This window comes from Colias eurytheme, chromosome 21 (assembly GCF_061535395.1).
Source record: "Colias eurytheme isolate Ceu_HAF_F1 chromosome 21, ilColEury1 Martin Lab GWU primary, whole genome shotgun sequence".
Lineage (NCBI taxonomy): Eukaryota > Metazoa > Arthropoda > Insecta > Lepidoptera > Pieridae > Colias > Colias eurytheme.
This window is the reverse complement of record NC_143000.1, coordinates 10018544-10040282: the sequence shown is the minus strand read 5'-3', so window position 1 is coordinate 10040282 and position 21739 is coordinate 10018544. Positions and strand designations below refer to the sequence as shown.

The 21739-nt window shown below is 34.7% G+C and overlaps 1 long non-coding RNA gene and 1 other non-coding gene across 2 annotated transcripts; one reads left to right on the top strand and one right to left on the bottom strand.

Moving 5' to 3' along the window:
* The first annotated feature begins 8304 nt into the window (after positions 1-8304).
* On the top strand, positions 8305-9644 carry LOC149899382 (uncharacterized). The gene is made up of 3 exons (XR_016457960.1): positions 8305-8877; positions 9008-9070; positions 9145-9644. It is a non-coding gene; the product is annotated as an uncharacterized LOC149899382 (long non-coding RNA).
* Positions 9645-10678: 1034 nt separating this feature from the next.
* LOC149899381 (U2 spliceosomal RNA) lies at positions 10679-10871 on the bottom strand. Its single transcript, XR_016458007.1, has one exon. It is a non-coding gene; the product is annotated as a U2 spliceosomal RNA (small nuclear RNA).
* Between the last annotated feature and the right edge of the window lie 10868 nt (positions 10872-21739).

The following is a 21739-nucleotide window of genomic DNA, read 5'->3' as shown; positions in this document are numbered from 1 at the left end:
ACTACTAGATCTGAATCCAAATAGTTTACATATAGTGCAATATTATAAAGGGTAAGGTTAGATTTTTCGTAAATTTGATATGGATGAATACAAAAATTACTTTACTGATTATGAAAATACTTACAACTTTTATAGCGTTTCCTTTGATATTGATATTTATTAACATTCAATCCCGGTAACTATAGAGTCAGAGTTAAATCTTACAGAAGACCGTAGTGAATGTTATTGCAGATACAAAACTGGAAGTTACAATATTGGTCACACTAATTAAATAGGTAACGAAACGATGGCTGTTAAAACTGTTAAAATCTTTTTTCTTTCATATTCAATGGATAGATAGATATAATTTAGATACCTACTTATAACAGTTCAGTGAAAAAACACAAAATGAAAAACTTCCATCATTTTTGACATGAGAAAATCAGGTAAAAATCTCTCGATAACGCCCAGAGTGAAGAATAATGAATAATGTTTAGTCGCCGTCGTCATCACAATGATTCTGTATATAACGACATTTTAGCACTTAACAATAATTATAAGTTCTCACATTATATTATCAAACAAGAAACATGCCTACATCTGTTAAGGTGCCTTGTAAAGATCAATTATAAAATAATAATCGTAATGTATATCTTAGGCGGTTTGTTCACGTTGCGTTTTATTCAGGTAAATTAGATGTAATATCAAATTATTGTCCTTATAGAATAGTTTACGAGGAATTCTCATACCTACAAAAAATATATAAAAAAATGTGTGTTGGTTACTTATTAGACTGCGGTCTGTGACACGATGTTTTTTATGAATACATCTTATATATAAAAATGAATCGCAAAATGTGTTGGTAAGCGCATAACTCGAGAACGGCTCAACCGATTTCGATAATTCTTTTTTTATTATATTCCTTGAAGTACGAGGATGGTTCTTATGTAGAGAAAACGTAAATATTATGTACCACGGGCGAAGCCGGGGCGGACCGCTAGTTAACTATAAATATGTTATTTCTATTAAATATTTATTTCCATCATTGATAATTCGGAAACCATTAGTATAGCCTTCGTTGTTCAGAAAGCTCGGTGCACAATTTAACGAATAGGCACTACTAGAACTAAAACTAGAATTGATATTCTTATTTATTTTCCAATTTAAATCTATAAATTCATGAGCATCCATTATAACATCCATATTATGGATACGGTCTACCAATAATTTTCAATTGAATAATCAAAAGACGATAAAATTATAATTATGAACATCTAAATTTCTATTTTAGGGCGAGGTCGACCTCGTGAAACTGTGCGTAATTTATTCCCAAGAACAAACAAACTAATAAAATAATCAAAACTATAAAAATATATAAATGTAAGCCTTGATCCACTCATGTATATTCAGCCTAAATGAAACTATGTGACGCATTTTAAGTTTTAACGCCTATTTCAGCGAGCTGACAACCCTGATAAAGTGATAAAATATAATTAAACCTATATTGTATCTGGCAATAATGACAATAATTAATCACTTACATCCGGTATTAGTTCGTAGCTTCCGGTCAGGACTCGGTTACTGTTACTCAATATTTAATTATATTTATTTGAAACTAATAGAATTATCTTGTTTGTTTTTGAATATGGTAATGAGATTAAATTGATTAAAATTATTAAACGCGTCGGAAGTCAAGACTGTTTGGGTTGCAGAGGTAATTAACTCAAGTCAAGTCAAACTAACAATTAATTTGGTATTATCATAGAAATCTAAATAATTGACACCTTGTTATTTAGATTTCTATGGGTATTATTGCCGAGGTGAGGATAGGAAAATGGTTTACCTTTTTAAAGCCCATGCAAAACTAAGGAAAGTAAGTATGTATGAAGAACTTTTGAAGAAACTTTAGATAGGAAATTTTTAAGTGTAGTGTTGTATAAATAAATAAATATTACATAAAAGCTTTATATACGGTAATTTGGCATTCTGTGGATATTACCAAACGCTTTTCAAAAATGCTATTAAATATTTAAATTATATTAACATTTTTATTAGCTACTATATCACATTGCATCGTTAACCTTAATATGTTTTGCTTAAAAACATGCAAATGTTAATTTCAATGCAAACATTAGGTACTTAGTGGTATAATCCGTATGGACGAAAAGTGAAAATTCTGATGAAATTTAGTATTCAAGCATTATAGGGTCAATGTACCACTAGCTGACCATGCGCCAATACATGACCGAAATTCAAATATACGCGCCAATTAAGAAAATACGGCAGCCCCAGATGATAGTTTATTGTTTTTTCTATAAAACAACATCATCAATAAAATAAAAACAAACCTTGCTGCCATTGGTCAGAAATATTGACATTTTTTCAACACGAAGATGTAATTAAGTAGGTGCCCCGTAAGTAATCACATTTTTTACTAAGAGTTTTTTATCGGGAGTTGATTGGGAAATCTTAATTTATCTTGAATGCAATCGATTACTCTTTATATGTCTTGTTATAGGCATAATGTTAAACCATTCTGTTATAGACTTTCGGCTTCATTTTTGGCATGAACAGTTTTTCATGATTTTTAGCGGCCTGGTTATCTTTTGGAGCAACGAAAACAATTTTTCGCCTATTGTTGACCAGTATGGTCAGCTCTTGGTTCTTTATATTTTGCTAAGAAAGACTTGCTTTGGTTTGTCCTTATACCTACCTAATTTAACAAACCATATAAGCCGTAGTTAAGTCATAGCTTTATGTTGCATATTTCCAAAAGCTGACCACCGTAAGATTTTTATACCGAACTTAGTTGGTCAGGTTTCGGGGCCGAGAATATTATTAACCTCGAGTTGTCCACTTGATTTCCGTGACCAAGTGGTTTGATTTCATCAACCTATCTTTATTTATTAAATAATATATTTATTTATTAAACAAAACTAATGTTCGAAGAAGGACATTTTGTCCATTTTGAAAATGGTCAACTTTTAGAGTAATGATGGTCAGATATTGGTGATCAGTGGTCAAGTAATGGTGTTTTTAGCAGAAATAACTTTCAGAGTAGTTTTCATAAAACCTTTGAAGGTTATCAAATTGATATTAAGAACAATAGTTACATTGAGTATTCAATTATCTGTGTCCCAAAAATAACATTGAACGTAAAACAAATAACCCGTTTTTTATATATAGCTAAAGATAAAACCGCTTAAATGGTCAACTAGTGGTACATCCACCCTAGTTTTCTTACAAACAATAAGAACATTGAGTTCTAATTTTTCATTTTTGCTGAGCCAGGACCCTTTCACAGCCATAACACTTATTAGCAACCTATTTACTTATTTATTTATTACTAGCGGTCCGCCCCGGCTTCGCCCGTGGTACATATTTACGTTTTCTCTACGTAAGAACCATCCTCGTACTTCAAGGAATATAATAAAAAAATAATTAACGAAATCGGTTCAGCCGTTCTCAAGTTATGCGCTTACCAACACATTTTGGGATTCATTTTTATATTATAGATGTATTAAATTGTCATATATGTGTTTTGTGTTTTTTATTTGTATTTTTTCTATGTTAAGTATTGTGATTGTCAGTTGTAATAATGTGTTATTTTTGTGAATAAATGTTTGTCTATTGTCTATTGTCTATTGATGATAAAATATTCTATCTTGATGCTTTTTACTTTTATCTCTAATCTCTCTCTAAACTCTATCAGAACCTATAGGTATATGAGAAAGGTACATCACGTTAGAGTCTGGCCAGCCAAAGCTGAACCCAGTAAAGGGCGGCAAATTTAAAAAACATGGACCTGGTAACATCGGCTTTAGTAGGAAAAAAACATTTTGATACTTTTGATATTCTTATAGGTGACCACAGTATATAGGTACATTAGGTACACAACATAGCAGGATTTAAACGTTATTAAAGCAAATGATTTGAACCGTTTTCAACAAAACTGACAACTAACTACGCAGAAACGCCATGATGACATTCCCTAATGTGGCCGCTACAAAAAACACTGGGTTCAGCTTTGGCTGGCCAGACTCTAAGACCATCAGGAGCGGAGCACTGCGGGTAAAACCGCGGAGCACAGCTAGTGTTTTATAACAAAAACGAAGGTTATGGTCACATGTTTTATTTATGTTTTTCATACTATAATCTGTTATTGAAATATTTTATATGTAAAATACATATTAGATATTGTATATTTCAAATCAATTTACTTCTTACGAGGTGATGACGTACATGTAACTAATATAAAGAGCTTTTAAAATGTATTAAAATATTATTTAATTTGTATATTAAATTAATTTTATCCAACGTTTTTTTAAAGACTTGAATTTTAAAGTATATTTTGTGATGTGACGTTAGAAAAATAATAAATGATTTAACTATTGCACAATATTCTTATTAAAAGAGAAAAATGTTACAATGAAAATTAATTCTTTACTAATTTTTGAAGTGAAACTTCTTTAGGCGCGTTGAGAGGGCAGGCGACGAATTTGGTACCTATATATTGTATCTTGCCAAAGAAGTTTCACTTCTGACACGTGTGCTCGGCACACACGTTCTTTTCTTTGTCTAGATACAGACTATGCAGCATTAAATATATTCTGTGTCACAAAAAATATGTTCAATTAAAAAAAAACAATTAATTGCAACAAATTTTCCACGGAAGTCTTTAATGTAAATCATTATTGAATAAAACAATGAATGACAATACCGCGAAATGATTTTCCTCATTTCATTGAGTTTTTCGCGAAAGTTATTAGTTTCCATCGCTTGAGGTCGCGGCTGAGGCTACGATGTTTTCCGCAAAGACCTCAAAAACTTACCTGACTGCGAAAAAAGGAGGGCTATGTTGTTGACTTTTTACTTGAATTGTCCTTGTAATTAGAATAGGCTGCATAAATTAGGAGTCGGGTTTTTTGTTATTTTAATAATAATTATTATTGTTTATTCGTATAAACTCAAGTATTTATGAATAGTCATATTTTAAAAACTACCACCGATTCGGATAGTAAATGCTAAATTTTGTAGTATTTGAGTGTAACAGCTTGTAGTTAGTTTTAAATTCAGATAGGTTGCTTAAAATGTAGAGGTAGAACCGATTTGACACTTTTTGACGTAAATTTTAAGGTTGTACGATCCCTACTAATATTATAAATGCGAAAGTAACTCTGTCTGTCTGTCTGTCTGTTACGGTTTCCCGCATAAACCTCTCAACCGATTTTGATGAAATTTGGCGCAGACAATCTTTAGACCCTGAAAAAGAACATAGGCTACCTTTTATCAAAACACCACGCGGGCTAATCCGCGGGCGGAAGCTAGTATAGTATATAGATAGTCAATACTACTGATTTTCTTAAATCTTGCACCATGTATATTGTAGATATATATTATTTTGCTAAGCTTTTTGTATAAAATATATAAATTTATTATTCTATTCTGCTTAAATCAGTAGCATCAAAACCGTAACTGCGTAGCTCGCAAAATGGATTCGCTCTACAAAACTTTTATTTAACGAATTTGTTATAATCTCAGGTTACTTCCTAGTGAATTTAATTTATTTTTTAAATGTCAAACAGTCGTACCTACGTGCCTGTTATTTTTGCACAAAAACTAGTCGTCAATAAAAAGAAAACCTTTCGGATACGCAGACTTCCCGATTTAGTTCCTAAAAAATGGTTCTTAGATTTTTTGAGTTATAATATCCGTAAAGAGGCTTGTAGTTGTTCAAAATCTATACTATATACATACCTATAATATTATAAAGCTGAAGAGTTTGTTGGTTTGTTTGTTTGAACGCCCTAATCTCAGGAACTACTGGTCCGATTTAAAAAGTTATTTCGGTGTTAGATAGCCCATTTATCGAGGAAGGCTATAGGGCATATTTTATCATAACGTTAAGACATGGTTAAGACCAACAGGAGTGGAGCAATGCGGGTTAAACCGCAGAGCACAGCTAGTATTAAAATATAATAATGCAATTATTCAATCCCACCGCCCACGGTGTATTTAATAATATTTTGAAATTCAGTTATCTGAATAGTTATTTATATTATGTATAAAAGCATCGAGAATAATTTTCTTTAACAGAGAAAAGTGTATCAGCATCTGTAGAAGAAAGCTAAGAAACAGACCGATAAACAGATTTGATTTTATACTGTCTGGTCATGATGTTATAGGTAGGAATTTAAAGAAATATATTTTTTTGTATTTAATAACTCATTTGCTAAATTATTTATTTAAAATTTAAATATTAATGTTTATGATAAGACCGGCGATATCCAGGGCCATCTTAATTCTATGTCATTTATTTATAATTAATAATTAATTACATATATCTTATTTTAGTATATTAACATGGTATTCGCGTGTGCATTAACAATTATGAATACAGTAAAAACAAATCATCACTACATAGTATAAAACAAAGTCGCTTTCTCTGTCCCTATGTCCCTATTTATGCTTAAATCTACGGATTATGATGCGGTTTTTTTTAATAGATAGAGTGATTCAAGAGAAAGGTTTTAGTATATAATTTATTATGTTTTAGACAAAGTGGGCGAAGCCGCGGGCGGAAAGCTAGTAAGTTATAATATAGCATAACTTTAAATAGCTGCAAGCACATAATAATTAATTCAATGATTTGCATGTTTATATCACTAATTATTATTCGATTATATCTTTAAGTACCAATTGCAGATCAAATTTGATATCACGTATTTCCTTGCAATATTTTGTTTATTCAGCCACGAAAAGGTGGACTCCAGACTATCAACAAACTAGGGCTGTATTATGACCTCTTATTCCCAGTCAGTTTACGCCGTGAATTGAACTGACCGGCAAATTCATATAATACCATATTTAGCCATGGCTAGTTATAGATCATAATAGCCCAGAACCTCAACAAATAAGAATAAACATTGATTGGAGCGATTTTTTTTATTGTACCTATAAAAAATATAATATTTTAATTTGCAAATTATCATCTTTGATAATAATTAATCGTTGTCGTGAAATTGTTTATTGTTTTAGATTATAATCTACGATTAAAAAAGGATTATTTATTATTCGTCAATCTCGCATGATAATGAATTGTGATAAAATTCCTTATAAATCAATACATAAAATTCCTTATCTGTAAATATATTTTTCGATAGATTGCACTCGAAGCGTCAATTTTAAATGAACACTGCATGCTGATTGGCTGAGCGACACGTGCCTTGTTATCTTGTGTTTTTGTAAAAAAATGCATAGATACCTACTAATATGGCAATGAATTTTTGATACTATCTCTATACGGTCTTGAGATCGATAAGATAGGTAGATAATTTAAATACCATTATAATTTATAATACATAATTTATTCTTATAATTATATAATTATCTTGTTGTTGTTGATTCACATTACTTCTATAATCTACACTACACTCTACAGTACAAGTTATAATTACTATTTTCTATGTAAGTATACTTACAATATCAGGTTGCAAAATTTGTATGAGCGCGTTAATCGGATAGTTACACTACAGGTTCTAATAAATAAAAATGAAAATATTTTGTTATTGTATTTAGATTGAAAGCATTTTTATTTTTTGGACATCACAAAGTTGCAAACATTACTTGCTTGTGGTTGCAAATATAAAATTGTCCAATAAAAACAGAGACATGGTTAAAACACAGAAGTTTTGAAGTAAAACTTCTTTAGCGGCGTTGAGCACTTTTTAGGGTTCCGTAGCCAAAATGGCAAAAACGGAACCCTTATAGTTTCGTCATGTCCGTCTGTCCGTCTGTCCGTCTGTCCGTCTGTCACAGCCGATTTACTCGGAAACTATAAGTACTACAGTGATGAAATTTGATGGGAATATGTGTTGTATGAACCGCTACAAAAATATGACACTAAATAGTAAAAAAAAGAATTGGGGGTGGGGCCCCCCATACATGTAACTGAGGGATGAAATTTTTTTTTTCGATGTACATACCCGTGTGGGGTATCAATGGAAAGGTCTTTTAAAATGATATAAAGTTTTCTAAAAAACATTTTTCTTAAAGTGAACGGTTTTTGAGATATCAGCTCTCAAAGTCGTAAAAAGTATGTCCCCCCCCCTCTATTTTTATAACTACGGGGTATAAAATTCTAAAAAAAATAGAGGTGATGCATGCTAATTAACTCTTTCAACGATTTTTGGTTTGATCAAAGTATCTCTTATAGTTTTTGAGATAGGTTGATTTAACTGTAATTTATTATATTTGCTGCTACGGAACCCTTTGTGCGCGAGCCCGACTCGCACTTGGCCGGTTTTATTCTGTAATAATCTTAAGGTGATGAATTAATTTTTCTAACATTTACGGCCCTTTTTAAACCTTCGTAATTTTTATATTATTAAAGTTGTCGTGATGAAAATTCTTGACAAGAAAGTTCAATAGTAACACAATACGTCTACCGTTTTAGAAACATGATTCCATGATATTTTCTCGATAGAAAAAAAATACAAAGTTCTCATTGTTATTTTTTTTTAATCTCTGGCATCTTCAAAATAACAAACGTAAAGTTACGACTTTTTGGATATTAACTATAAAATATACAACCTATACGTCTACCGATTTAGAATTTTGAAATATGCGATGGTTTTGAAATAAACAAGAAATACTTGAAATTAGTGCGCGACCAGCCAATATAGCGAGAGCCGCCCTGTACCTTCCTACCCCGATCGCTGCACGAGTCATTCCCGCTACGGCCGTCACACGGGGAACTTGTGTCGCTCGCGCAATCGTAAAAAAGGGTGACAACACAATAAGACAAAATGAGACAAATGGGGACAATAAAGAAAATAAGAAGAAGAAACATAAAGGTTGGAGGAAAAAGAATGCTTACAATTGGAACAAATTAATGAAGTAAGTTGGTTTTATTTTAAATTTGATGATAATTGTATTATAGACGATGTTTGATATGTACCCCTGTTTTAAGTACTTACATAACGAATGTGTAAGATTTTTTCATTTATAGCATAGATAATCTTTTCAGAAATCCGGAATCCAGAAGGAAAATAAACCCACTTGATTGTTCACAATGTGAACCCACTCCTTCGTAAGTACCTTTATTCAGTCAAAAATGTATGTTATCAACGCTCTACTGGTTTTATCGCATGATTCCATTTTTAGCAAAAAGCAACAAAGTGCAAAGAAATAAAAAATCATGGTGAACTTAGTGGAAGTATGGTGGACGTAATATGGAACAGGAGCTCATTGGAGTAGTATTATATTTAAAAAAAATACGAAAAAATTTCAAGAATTACATTTCTTAGTAGGTGGTAGATAAGTATGTTGTATAAAGAATTTGATGTTGATATTTATTTCATTTATACTTACTACACCTGTGCGGGAAATTGCTTAGTACTAAAACAGGTTTATATTCATATTAACATAGTAATGTGAGTTTTCATTTCGAAAAATTTTGTGTAAGTATATTAAATTGAGTTCCTGGGTGATCTGGAAACACAATTGGGCCCGGAAGATGGCGCTGCAGTCACTCCTCCTAATCACATGAACCGATTTGGATGAATATTTGTGTGCACATTTCATTGTTGTGGGATGATTGGTTGATTCGTTTTCACATTAGCTAATATTATGTATTTTTGTTGTAAACTTAATTTAATGTTCGTCTCACATTGCTGTACCTGCCTACCTACCCTACCTAACTTTGTTCTGGCTATTTTATTTTGATTATTTGTAATGAATAATTACAATTATAATAGAGTGCAAAAAATAAATACATGCGTCAATATATTTTGTGTTTTTTTTAAAACAATTTTTTTATTTAAAAAAATATCATTCCGACCGCGGCTTTGCCCGCGTGGAATTAGGTTATATCGTGAATCCTGTTTTTTCCCACAGAAGTGTTCAGTTCGGATAAAAAGTATCCTATGTGTAAATCCAGGCAATTAGCTATATTTTATCAAAATTGGTAATGTAGTCTTGACGTGATTAAGTAACAACTAACAAAAAAATATACAAATTAACATCCAAAGTTTCGCATCAGTTTTACTGTATTAGTGATATCTTCCACTCTTGACTTTGACTGAGAAGAATTAGGGTTTATAACTTCTTTCAGAAATAGTACCTTTCATTTCTGGGCATGATGTAATATCTACGTCAGCATCAAATTCTATCTAAATCAATTCAGTAGTCCGCGTTATTGAGTACCATTTCATTTTTTCAGAGTAACAATATTTTTTGTTATTTTAAAGATTATTTATAACCTGTATTATTTTGTAATAAAGTAAACATTACGAAATGATAATAATTATTAATAATGTAGTTGTTAAAAAGAAGATTATTTGTTTATAAGCAAGAAAATAAAACCAATAAATCAACAATTAAATAAATGTATGACAATATTATAACCGTATGACGACTCCATACATGTTTGTCCCGAGTCGGCCAGCGGCAGCGCGGCGAGTTTGCAAGAATGACTTCGCGCACACCCGCGTTCGCGATAGCGAGCTATTAGACTCCGCCCGCCAAGCAGTGGATTTTTTTTTGTGTATCGTCTTAAACTCGCGTCAGGACACGTGACCTGATCGAAAAAGCTAAGACGTAAATATCAAACATGCTCAACGTCAATAATCAAGTTTTCACTTCTGCCGGCACTCACGGAGTGCAACCCGCCTTTTTTTTTAATATTAATTATGTGTTTATTATGTGGGCCGATCCCGGCGGCACTGCAATGCCGGGCCGACCCGTGACGGGAGTGGAGCGAGCCCCGAACATCCCGTCGGTTTACAAAAATCAGTTTAATATACTGGTCCCGCTGTGCGGGAACTTTCAGATATTAAGCTGAAAAGAACAGATACTACACTTTGATCTTAGCCAAAAGGCCGAGAAGCGATACCTAAACTAAGGTCTAGGGATTATTTACGTTGCCGGAAAAAAATAACAATAGCGCGATCTTAATGTTGATATTGTGGTGATGACGACATCTGTTGGCAAAATACTATAATTAAAATAGCTTTCGCAGTTGGTACTTTACACAATGATATTTTATGTATAGATACGTTATATACTCACAATATATCCAAAAAAAATGCTTCATATGCAGTGTCAGGCACACACAAATACAATTTTCATTTTACTTAATTTATTACATTGACAGACTGTATAAGAGAGATGGCTCTAATAAAATGATATAAATTAAAAAGACAAAGATAGTTTGTCACTTCCGCGCAGGTGTAAGCAAAAGTCATAAGAATTCACCAATTAAATATAAATAAACAAATAGTTGCCATGGTAATTGGCATAGATAAACGACACAGAAGGTTCAATGTTATAGATGTTAGGTTTCCTGCACAAGTAAATAAATGTGACAATTTCATTTACTATTGCACGCCTCATAAGCGAAGCGTTGAGGTGGGTACTACTGTCACTTCGCGCAAAACATCTGATTTTTCAAACTTAAAATGTCTTTATGTATCATACATTGCACTTGTAAGATAATACATACACACACATATTAAGAAAAAACACTATTTTTAACGTTCATGATATTTTTGATGTCATTTTTGTTATTTAAACTAGTTAAAAAACAGTTTAAAAAAGTTCTGTCTTGGACGTCCGTGTGTCTGTATGTGCGGATCCTTTTTCTTGTTAACACGATAGCGACCGAAATACTTTACTAATCGAGTCTTTTTTTTTCTCTTTACGCTTGAGTAGGAATATGCTCAGGAATAGAACCCTTTCATTTTTCAGGGTCTGATTCGATGTGGTTTAATTGTTATTAAATAAACAAAAATAATTATGAGGCGTGCACTTTTGGATTTTCCAAATTATTTTATGATTATTATGATGTCGTATTAAAATGAAAAAAAATATAAAAAACTTTTTTGGAGATATAACTGTATTAAGTATTTATTACTAGCTGTGGTGTTCGTTTAAGTCATCATCATTTCACCCGATAATCACCCACTGCTGACTGCTGAGCATACTGCATATAGTCCTCCTTACAGAACTCCATAAGGATCGATCTTACGCTATTCGTTCCAAGGCAGTTCCCGAAACCCGTACAAGGTCATCACTCCAACTTGTAGGATAATTATAATAATAGTGGTGCCTAGATGAAAAAAAAAGGATGAAATAAAAGAAAGGATGAAGTATAAGCCTTTTTTATCTAAAACACAAATAAAATTTATGTTCAATAGCTATTTACAGAAAAGCAAATAGCCTTTTTCGTCAGTAGCGATAATCTTTTCTTCAATGTATACGTATATTCAACATCATTTTTGCAAACAAACATTTTTGCCATCACGATTTCATTGTATATAATAAATAGATATATTTGTTAATTATATGCACTGTGTGGATTTAAATATAAAATTAATCAAGTATTTACCCAAATCGAAATTAATAAAATAACCGTTCTATTTTCAATAATCGTATCTACATGATAATCTTTGAACATAGTGTACGCTAGCTTTGTCACACTAGTGATTGAAGCAATGTATTATCCCTTTCATTATTTCAATACACGTGTCAAGCAAGTGTCATTAATAAAGAATTGTAAATTGTTATTTTTACTCTTAAACTGTAATAATTTAATATATTTTGCTGTGATATGATATTCCTTTATCTTTCTTTATTTTTTTGCACGAATACGTGCACTTTCTGAACACACAGGAAGGCATTTTCGACAACTTTAATGTACCTATAGGCACATGCGCTCACTGGGACCGGTGACAATCTGACTGATTGCATTGGTCCCAAATAGGACCAATTCATGGAATCAGTTTTGGTGCGTTGATGACGTATCTACCTCTTGTTTCTATATATAATATCATTGACTTTACACATAAATAAGTACGTGGTCTCCTTGGATTTGCAGTTTTTAAAGAAAAAAATAATGTTTTGTCTATGAATTTTTCGTCTTCATTATATTTCTATTAATTATAATAATTATTGTATTAGGTACATAATATTCTTCTTAAGGCAGAATCGGATCTCCTTGATACCGGCATCGCTCAGCAACATATTAGCTGTGTTTTACCTGAAAATAAAACACATATTAAATACTTACCTATATTTGAAGCTTACTTATTGAGAAGGCACCTAGCTTATTCCGCCTATTTTTCCCTCTCTTTCCGTTGTATATATGCTATCTCTCTCGCACACCTCTCCACCAGGTGGCGGGGCGCTCGATAATGTGCGGGCGCTGGATGTTTTTCATTGAGTCGAAATCCACAACAGGTGGACGTTAAGTGTAAGCTTCAAATATAGGTAAGTATTTAATATGTGTTTTATTTTCAGGTAAAACACAGCTATTAAACACTTGACCGTAATTTGAAGCTTACTTATTGAGACCCGTTTGTTACCCACCTGGTGTAGAATATATGGACGCCAATGTGAATTTGAAAACATAAGTAATTACTTATTTCTTTATTTGAAAAAGTAAGGTGTGCAGATAGTATACCTACCAATAAATCACACAAATTTTTATATTATATAATATATTAACAATCCCAGATGAAAAGTTAATCAAATAAGAACCAAAAAGTTAATCATAATGATTAAAAGTATTAGAACTTATGAGATTGGTTCAAGTGTACCTTAGTTAACCTTTTGGGCTTGAAAAGTTAAAGTTACTACAATTTCCACTATCTTTAGCGTAAATCTGCGAAAGCGCCAGTAACGACTTTCAATTAAGCATTAGATGTTACTTACAAAATGAAGCAAAAGCTGATCCCGACGAGGCAAAAATACCTTAAACTCAAACCTTTATTTATTCAATTAGAACTCTGCAGAAGCACAATTGAATCATCTTAACATAAAATTACCACCTGTCTCAACTCACACAGTTTTAACCCAACCTGCTACAAGCAGACAAGAAGAGACCTTGGTCCTTACTTTTGGGGTCAGAAATAAATTTAAAAAGGTCACCCCTTGAATAAGGCAATAAAATATCAAAACAGGTAAACGGTTTTAATTATAATACAGATTTTTAACATCCAACCAAACCGAGCGATATCTATTAATGTTTAGAGCCAACGCCACCGATCATAATCTAAACATGGCTAGTACTTTCAGTACAATGCATGAATTATTTATTTAAAACTGATAGGTCATAAACTCTGTACTGAAAACAAATATACTGAACTCAAGAGACTAAAATGATAAGGAGCTTATCTGTGTCCCAAAACTGCAATTACTACAGCCAAGTTACTTCTAATCAATTCGGTTTTAAGATATAATTATGATTTACATCAGAACTTATATACCGAAAGCCTCGGGACTACATAACGTGACTTATTTATAATAATAGTGTTTGTACATAACACTAGGCAGTCAACAGCTATATGAACGTCAGATAGGAAAAGAGCCTTTATCCAGTCAGTAACAAAGGATTTTAACTATAGGTACTTATTCTAAAACAAACAACTACTACTAGCTACTCCGTATGACTTTTGGGTAGACGGAGGCAAATAGGGTTTTTATTCCAACTATATCATTTGATATTTTGAAAATGTACTCCACATTTTCATACCGTCAGAGTCATTTTGCAGATTATAGTGGTGCGGCACTGAACACTGTCTATTAGGTGGCTGGTGCTGCTGACCGGGCCTTCAGTTCCGCTTTCCAGAATACCTTCACCCTTCTAGGTGCTACTACTACTGAAATAGCGGTACTCTATCGCGTCGTTCAGGTCTCTAACTGACAGGATTTCTCATATTATCGTAACAACCCCCGCTCGTTCTAACGAGAACAAATTATCGCCAAGGAATTCTGCTGCAGGATAATGGCAAGAGAGATTATAAGCTTAACTATGCATTATTATGTTCAGGAATATGGTAGATTTTGAATACTATCGTCGTCTGAAAGTATCTCCTTTCGATTAACTTCATTAAGGATGCAGATCTGATCCCATCTTTGTTCCGTAGGAATGCTTCGACAGTCTAAACGTTACACTGGACAAAGAAAAATTGCCCTAAATATAGTCGGTTGTTCCAACATCCGTAATATGGCTAGCCTACCTTGCTAGCCCTTGATTGTAACTGCTACCAATGGAGGCATTGGTCTTGTGTTGTCCACAGTTGTGCGAGTGCCAAAATGAAGAACTGAGCTCGTGGGGAGCTATGTCAAATGAATCTGTGTTAAGATTATGACAGTATAATATGACAGTCGGCTGTGGATGCGAAGACAGGACATTACTTTATTCATCCGTAAACACGCGAGGCAGCCACGGACAGCGATATAGCAAGAACTAAACTAGCAAAGATTAGTTCGCTTACCAGACTTTGTCATGTTTTAAATGCAGTAGGTATATCCTCTGTATAGCATTGCATTTATGACTATTGATAAACTTAATTCACCCGTAAACACGAGAAGCAGGCATGGATAGCGATATAGCAAGAACTAAACCAGCAAAGTTTAGTTCGCTAACCAGACTTATATTTTAAAAGCCGTATAGTCTGTACTGCATTTCATTTATTGCCCCCCCCCCCCTCAAAGCAAAGAAATGAGAAGTCATTTGGCAGAGCTTTCTCGTTAAGGGTAGGGGTTCCAAGTAATATCTAATAATAAGAGGCTTTTGTTTGGAAAGATTGACTTTCCGTTATTTATCCTCTATCCTATGTAACTCAACAGTCAGTATTCTCAGCATTCGTTGAGTACTTAAACGTTTTACGTTTATAGTTGTATATAACTTTATTATACAATATAATAATCCTGGTGGGATGACAAGAAACTTGTCTAACAAACGATTATCCTAATCCCTCAGCGATTTATTGTTTGAGCCCTGAAGAAAAATCTCATGGGTGCAATAATGAGGTTTAAATGGGTTGAAAAAACGAGTCAAATAAATTGCCTACAAGACCGGGCAACTAAAATAGGCCTATGAGAGGTCAACTATACGTAATCAATCGTCATTTGTTACATTCAAACGCTTTGCGATTAAAAAATCTCTTCCGATGTTTTTACATGAAAATTGGTCGGCTAGTGCCATTGAATTACGATACCAAACATACCGTTGACACAAGGCTTGGTGACAATTCTCGAAACCACCGCCACAAATCATCTGCGAGATGATATTTGATCCGACTCGCCTTCCTTTGTTGTGAATAGGCTTTGCATTGGTAAATACGATTTGTTCAATTCCAATTTCCATAATTGGTAAACCAATGGTGGTTTCCTGATTCCTGAAGCGTAAACTTTTAGGATACGAAGTATCAATTTCATGCGCCCATTATTTAACGTCTCTAGCCTTTATTAAGTCAACTCTTCGACCGTTCCGCACCCAAATTCAGAACCCCGAAAGCTTTCAACTCGAGCTCCAAAATCGCTTCGCTTGCCTAGGCGATGACGTATCTGTGGACGATATGAACAACAGGCTTATCGAAACGATTCGTACGGTAGGGTTGCATCACTGCAAGATTCCCCGTAAGAATCGAACACAAAAACTTTCCGACCATACCCTCAAGCTCCTGGCAGAGCGACGCTCTTTGCTACTGAATACTTCCGATGAAGCGAAGTCATATAGGCAGCTCAATAGACGAATTACAAAGTCCTTGCGACACGATATTCGCTCCTTCAATACGAAAAACATTGAAGAAGCGATACAGCGAAATAAAGGCTCAAAAGTGTTTGCAAGAGATGGATCTATTGGGCAAAGCCGGTTGACTAAGCTGAAGACGGATAGTGGCAAAATTGTGTCGTCTCAACCGGAGCTACTAGGCGAGGTCGAGAAGTTTTATGGACACCTTTACACCTCCATTGCTAAGCCTGTTGCGAGTCCGGCGAAAGATCCTAGAGCCCGACTAACCCGACATTACACCGAAGATATCCCGGACATCAGCCTGTACGAGATTAGGATGGCTCTCAAACAGCTTAAAAACAACAAGGCGCCGGGTGAGGATGGAATCACATCTGAGCTTCTGAGAGCGGGTGGCAAACCAATCCTCAGAGTGCTACAGAGGTTATTCAATTCCACCTTACTCGAGGGCACTGCGCCAAAAGCATGGAGCAGCAGTATGGTTGTCCTCTTCTTCAAAAAGGGAGACAAAACCCTGTTGAAGAACTACAGGCCAATATCACTGCTGAGCCATGTCTATAAGCTGTTTTCGAGAGTCATCACGAATCGTCTCGAACGCAGGCTTGATGACTTCCAGCCTCCCGAACAAGCCGGTTTCCGAAGAGGCTTTAGCACCATGGACCACATACATACGCTGCGGCAGATTATACAGAAGACGGAGGAGTATAATCTGCCATTATGCTTGGCGTTTGTGGACTATGAAAAAGCCTTTGATTCGATCGAGACTTGGGCTGTATTGAGGTCTCTTCAGCGTTGCCGCATTGACTATAGGTATATCGAAGTGTTGAGAAGTCTGTATGAAAACGCCACTATGTCAGTCCGGGTTCAGGAGCAGTGCACAAAGGCAATTCCTCTGCAGCGCGGGGTCCGACAAGGAGATGTTATTTCTCCGAAACTGTTTACCGCTGCTTTGGAAGATGTCTTTAAGCTCCTGGACTGGCAAGGACTTGGCATCAATGTTAATGGCGAGTACATCACTCACCTTCGATTTGCCGACGATATCGTAGTCATGGCAGAATCCCTGGAAGACCTCAATACAATGCTCGGTGGCCTCTACAGAGTTTCACAACAAGTGGGCCTTAGCATGAACATGGACAAGACGAAAATCATGTCAAATGTCCATGTGTGCCCACTCCGGTTTCAGTTGGAAACTCTATTCTCGAAGTTGTTGACGAATACGTTTACCTGGGACAAACCGTCCAATTAGGTAAGTCCAACTTCGGGAAAGAGGTCAATCGTCGAATCCGACTCGGCTGGGCAGCGTTCGGGAAACTACGCAACATCTTTTCGTCCAAAATCCCTCAGTGCCTGAAGACGAAAGTCTTCGAGCAGTGTGTGTTACCGGTGTTGACTTATGGATCTGAGACGTGGTCGCTAACCGCGGGCATGGTGCAAAAGCTTCGCGTCGCTCAACGAGCTATGGAACGGGCTATGCTCGGGGTTTCTTTGCGTGATCGAATCAGAAATGAGGAGATCCGCAAAAGAACTAAAGTCACTGACATAGCCCACCGTATTAGTAAGTTGAAGTGGCGCTGGGCTGGGCATATAGCACGCAGAACCGATGGCCGTTGGGGCAAAAAGGTTCTTGAGTGGCGACCACGTACAGGACGTCGCAGTGTGGGACGGCCTACAACGCGATGGACAGACGACCTGATCAAAGTGGCGGGGAGCCGCTGGATTCAGGCCGCTGGTGATCGGTCGTTTTGGAAATCTTTGGGGGAGGCCTATGTCCTGCAGTGGACGTCCTGAAAGGCTGGAAATGATGAGCCTTTATTGTATTTATTAGGTCATATTACTATACTACCCACTGTGAAGTAGATTTCAAAACCTTTTTCTACCTACCTTAGAAGAGTGAAGATCCGATACGGTCATATCCAAAACTTCTTTCGTTGGTCCTCGTTGACGAAAGCAAATATCTATGATCATTTTAATGATCAATCCTTTGTATATTTGCACCAATCGCCATCAAAGCCCCGTGAGGGCTGATATATTACCCGTGGAGACGGTTGCTATCAAAGCCCCGCGAGGGCTGATATATATTTGCACCATGTCTCCGTGAGGTACTGTTGTAATCAAAACCCCGCGAGGGCTGATATATATTTGCACCATGTCTCCGTGAGGTACTGTTGTAATCAAAGCCCCGCGAGGGCTGATTTATATTTGCACCATTTCTCCGTGAGGGACGGTTGTAATCAAAGCCCCGCGAGGGCTGATATATATTTGCACAATCTTTTCCGTGAGGGACGGTTGTAATCAAAGCCCCGCGAGGGCCGATATATATTTGCACCATTTCCCTGCGAGCGACAGCTGCGCGAGGGATGTTTGTAACTAGAAATAAGTAGGGCCTGCCAAAAAATGCTTAAGAGACACCCTGCGAGGGTGGATTTGACCTGGCTAACCCCTGCGAGGAGTAGTGGCCACATTTATGTATTCTGCTTCGAGCAAGAATACACCTTAGTGCTAATATAAAATTAGCAGTAAATAATCATTTAAATAATATAGCAATTAACAAGGTCCTTTAACTTATTTTCCAATGTTAGCGACAACTGTCCAGGATGAAATAAGAATTGATTTGACAATGGTAATTAATTATTATGTTTATATAAAAAAGGACTAACTATTTAATAAATTCATAATTCAAATCAATTCACTAAATTTTTAAGATGAACTTCGATTCATATTTATTTTTGTTCATGCAATCGATGTAACATTTAGTTGCTTTATATCCGTTAACATTCTTTACGAACGCAACCATACCGTCGTAGGACGTTATATTTAATTGCACAAAATAATCTCCACTCACCCGCAATTTTTTACTTTTTGTCAAGGTGTACACTGTACAAGTTTATAATATTATTCTAAAACGTTAGAAGTGAATTGTAAATCCTTTGAAATAAATGTATCTAAATCTAATTTATATTAAGGTATCTCGATAATTATATTATACGATAACCCTTTCAGCACAAGTTCAGTAAACCAAAGAATTTAATTGTAAAATTTTGGTACTTACTCGTTTTAACAAAAAAGTTGCATCATTTGAAACATAGGAAACGTAATTTTCAATCAAATTAGCCGTGTGTAATATGTCTATTTTCACATAAAAACGGATCAGAATAATACTCATAAAAGTACACGTATAGACTACGGATAGTTTTGAATGTGTGGTACATTCATGGTACGTATCTACTATACATGAGCGAATTCCATCATTATTCAGTAGAGCGGTAACTCCCGTACGATTTATAAAATAATATCACAACATGTTCTGACATGTCGTGACTTCTTGGAGCTGACTCATCTCGTTCGATAATTTTTAGTAATAAACTATGATAGGAATTCCGAACCGTTCCTAGCGATAACGACAATGTAATAAAGTCCACGTGTTTTCCACGAAAAATTCACTTGTACCATTGTAATAAAAACACATTATTAAAAATGAAATAAAATATTAAAAATATCTATATACAAGAGAGGGTATTTGATATATCTAGTAATATCAAATAATCACAAAAGTAATATTAACGATTCGAGTAAAGCCGAACGGTAACACCGTTAAAATAGCTTTGCTCACAGTATTAAAAATTCAAATATTAATTAGTACATATTGCATAATGAAATATTTCAAAAGAAAAGTTACTATTTCAAGTAAAATGTAACGGTTGTATCGTTAATTTTAAATATTATTATTCATGCTATTAAGTATTTAAGCATATTGAAAAATAAACTATTGCTGAAGGATTCATTAAAAACCTCAGCATTTTAAATAAAGTCCAACGATTATACCGTTGACTTTAAAGATTTTTACTCATTTTTAAGATATCATAAGAATAGATTAAAAATAACTCACTGTACCGATCCGACGGGATACACTTTTTAACACTTTTAGCACTTGTTTTAATCAATACTTAATACTTAATAGCACCAAGGTTGTAGTCTTGTAGACAACCTTCTCGCGGCGGAAGCTAGACGCCAATGAAAAACATCCAGCGCCCGCACATTATCGAGCGCCCCGCCACCTGGTGGAGAGGTGTGCGAGAGAGATAGCATATATACAACGGAAAGAGAGGGAAAAATAGGCGGAATAAGCTAGGTGCCTTCTCAATAAGTAAGCTTCAAATTACGGTCAAGTGTTTAATAAAATATTATTCAATAATGAATCATTACTTTGTACCTCTTATACGATGAAAGCTCAAAAACAGCTCTACGAATCATGATTGAAAAAAAAATTGGTTGTCTGTAAAGTCGGTTTACTGACGATAGTTGAACGTGACTGGTGACAACGTCTTGGCTGATTGTGCTTCTTTGTCGCACGTTCCACGCTCTCGCTTGCACTTCAAGTCTTACATGGAACGCCTCAGAGGGAGGTAACGCCGCATGAGTCATGTTTTTTCGTGCATGCAGCCGGCTCTATCGAATTATAAGACGTTGTCACGTCAAAAAAACAAAAAAAAATTCTTTACAGCCGTTTCAAAAGGAAGGGTACACCGTACAATTAAAACCCTGGAAGTGACGTGCATACACGTGCACGCCTTGTCTTTCCGGTCACAACTCACAGGTACTAGCCGGATGATAAATATAATACAGCAAACTAATCAATTAATAAATTACTTACATGACTTGCAGTTTAATATGTTGCATGTTTATGTTGCGGGTAAAGTGTCGGTTTTGGACATTTTAAAAAAGCCTATTTTTACGCTTTTCTCACCTCGCCTCACCTATGTGTTTGTATCAATCTGACTCCTTTATACTCGCTTAAGTCCCATTTTATACGATAATAATGGTCGTTTGTAATTTATTTATAAGTACACATTTTATAATAATAGACAATTATTGTGTTCTCAGAAAATGTTTTCATTCATATATTTACCTGTGAAGTCATGAAATTCTAAATTTCGTACATAATTTTTGTATTTACCATGTAAAAATTACACAATATTTTATGGTCATTAGACACAATTTTAATAATGATAATATAAATGAGGGTAGTCGGCTAATGGTTTGGGTCTCTCATAATTGGACGGCCGCTCGTTCAGTTGTCATGGTAACTATTTTTAATAAATTAAGCAGCTAGCTTAATTTATTAAAAATTATGACCGTAGAAGAAATATTCTCAAATATTTTCAACTTCAAAAAAAGAAGTTCTCATTTTGAATGTAATGTTTGAAATATACTTACGGTTGAAAA